Raw genomic sequence first — 2,760 nt, forward strand, 5'->3', positions numbered from 1 at the left:
ATATGTATATGTATATATTTGTTTGTAAAGATACATATATCAATAAAAATTGCATATATACACATCAGACGCACCTCCTGACTGTTATAGTGAGCATCACCGCAGATTACACCTCACACGCTGTAAAACCACATAATCTGCACAGAACAACCATCTGTCTGCCACCACAACAATTGTTCCTGCAAATGCAAACCATTCAACCAGAAGGCACGTGATGTGATTGGCGGGAAAATCGAACATGTGGAGTATGACGAGCACTCCGCCGATCCCCATTGTTTTTGTACTGTGTCCAATGGGCATCGTCGGAGTGCTCATTTTCCAAACGTGCAAATTCAAAACGTAACATCGCCACCATGTAAGTGAAAACCTCGCCGCGGAATGAAAAACACCCCCCACTGTGTAATTCAAAGCACCTCACTGCACTGGAAAACGTCAGGACAGGAATACTATGCTGTAAATGATGGAAACTTGTCATACCCTCCCCCACCTTGAGGCGGTGTTACTTGATACACATTTACAGAGAGAATTTGTATCCTCACCACCCCCCCCCCCACCAAGAACCAAGACCACCAGGAAAGATAAAAACACCCTAGTACATTAATTAGTGTCATACTGATCCTCTTTAGGAAGTCTGTATGTAATTGGCCCAGCGCTGTAGGAGGAGTAGCGTGACAAACAAACAAACACACAAACGAACCCACACACACCAGTCCGTGACTTATCGTTAGGATTTCCTGTTTTATGCATTAAATGTCATTACATGCTCATTCCCTGTGGCACAGTAACGTTGGCCATGGCATGGTCTTTTAAAAAGAAGAAAGCACTATTAAATAAATGTGGCATGCCCGAGAATATTTTTTCATGAAAGTAGGCAATATATGTGTGTGTGTGTGTGTGTGTGTGTGTGTGTGTGTGTGTGTGTGTGTGTGTGTGTGTGTGTGTGTGTGTGTGTGTGTCTGTGTGTGTGTGTGTGTGTGTGTGTGTGTGTGTGTGTGTTAATTTCGGTTAGGAGTTTAATTATTTTTCACATTTTCGTGGTTCATTTCGCCGCCAGACAGCATTGACCTGCATGTGTATTCCAAGTCACAAGGAGAAGCTGATACCGTTGAATATTTGTTGGCATCGAAGGCAGGTGGATGATTTTTTTGTGGCATGGCGATAATAAATTCCTTTCATGACAAGATCTCGATAATAAAGATAAGTGATGTAATGATGTTCGGGTGAGAATCCCCGTTTTTAATTTCCTTGTTGCAGATGTGTGCAAACTTGCTTTCAGATCCCATCCTTCTTTTACCATAATAATTACATTTTGTGATGAAGTTTCTCAAATCGGAATTATTATATTTAAAGTTCTTGAATGAAAATAGACACTCATGGGATGAACGACACCTTGCCATCAAAGCGACTGCACATGGATTGCCTCGTCCATTGCTTTGACCAGGAGACAGACTCATAGCCCTCAAAGTTTAGACTTGTGGAACACTTTTCTGAATGCAACCCGAATAAGAAAATATGCTCCAATGTTGAACCTGACGAAAGACTTACCTGATAGAGAAATCCCAGCAGTTTACTATCATCGAAAATGCCGCAACATCTTCACGATAAAGAGACTTCTTGATGCCATCAGCACAAAACAGGAAAAGACAGACGAGTGTGAAAATAATGCCGTTCTAGGAAATCATCCAGGCAAGGATCAAGCTTGACATCCAGAGTGTATGAGGCAGAATGTATCTTCCACCAGAAAGCCAACAAGTTTCTTCGTGGACAGAAAACAGGAAGATCCCTTGTACAATGCCAGGAGCTGCAAGCAGATTGCCAGCATCAGAAATGCAACTATGAAGAAAATTCATGGTTGATTGCTTGCTGTTGTCAGCAGAGACCTCGTAGCAGTAGAAGGGCACTATCATCAGTTCGTAGCAGTAGAAGGACACTATCAGAAGGGCACAGATCCTGCAGAATGGAGGGAAAGGCTTCCAGGAGTGCGACACATGATGAAGACCACGATGATGAGCTTTGTATGAGATTCCTCTGAGGCATTCATACAATGAGGCATTCCTGTTTATCAGGAAAGCTTTTCACCAACCAACCCCCAAGTGATAGCGATGGCTGAGCTCACATTTAAACTGGTCACATCGATTAAATTTCTTCATTGAACAGGTGAAGGACTCTTTTAAGAAGCACCTCCACCGAAGGCAAGAAAGTGAGTTTTGTGAATCCCTGGACATCTTCACCAATGACGAAGGAAAACTTCTTCTCGATCTTGACAACTTGTCAATAACTGAACTTGCCAAGGCCTACCAGATGCTAAAAGTGGAGCTGCAGATCCTGAAATCTCTCACTACAGAAGACGTTAAGACAAAGGCAGCTCTTCAGGTGAAAGCAGACGTCAGAAAGCAAGATTTCCCTGAGGCCTGGCTACCACTGGTAGCGGAAACAAAGGAGAGTGTATCCATCATCAGAGGCTGTCAAACTCTTTCTACGATATTTTCTGACAGGTACCAAGGACAACAGACATGCATCCCAAAGAGTTCAATGGCTTGTAAGCTCATTTGGTCATAACTTGATATATGCTGTCACTCATGACAAGATAAAACCACCCAAACACATCATTCTTCCATTTGCAGTCAAATCTCTGACTGGGAATGTAGAGCTCATACAGACCTTCAACCAGCTTGGTCACAACTGTATCCTACTCTGACCATCCTACTCCCAGATTGAAGAGATTGACAGTCCTGTGTCTGTGGAAGCTCTCAGTGTCAA

This window comes from Eptatretus burgeri, chromosome 4 (assembly GCF_056783735.1).
Source record: "Eptatretus burgeri isolate ZD-2024b chromosome 4, Ebu_testis_v1, whole genome shotgun sequence".
NCBI classification, from domain to species: domain Eukaryota; kingdom Metazoa; phylum Chordata; class Myxini; order Myxiniformes; family Myxinidae; genus Eptatretus; species Eptatretus burgeri.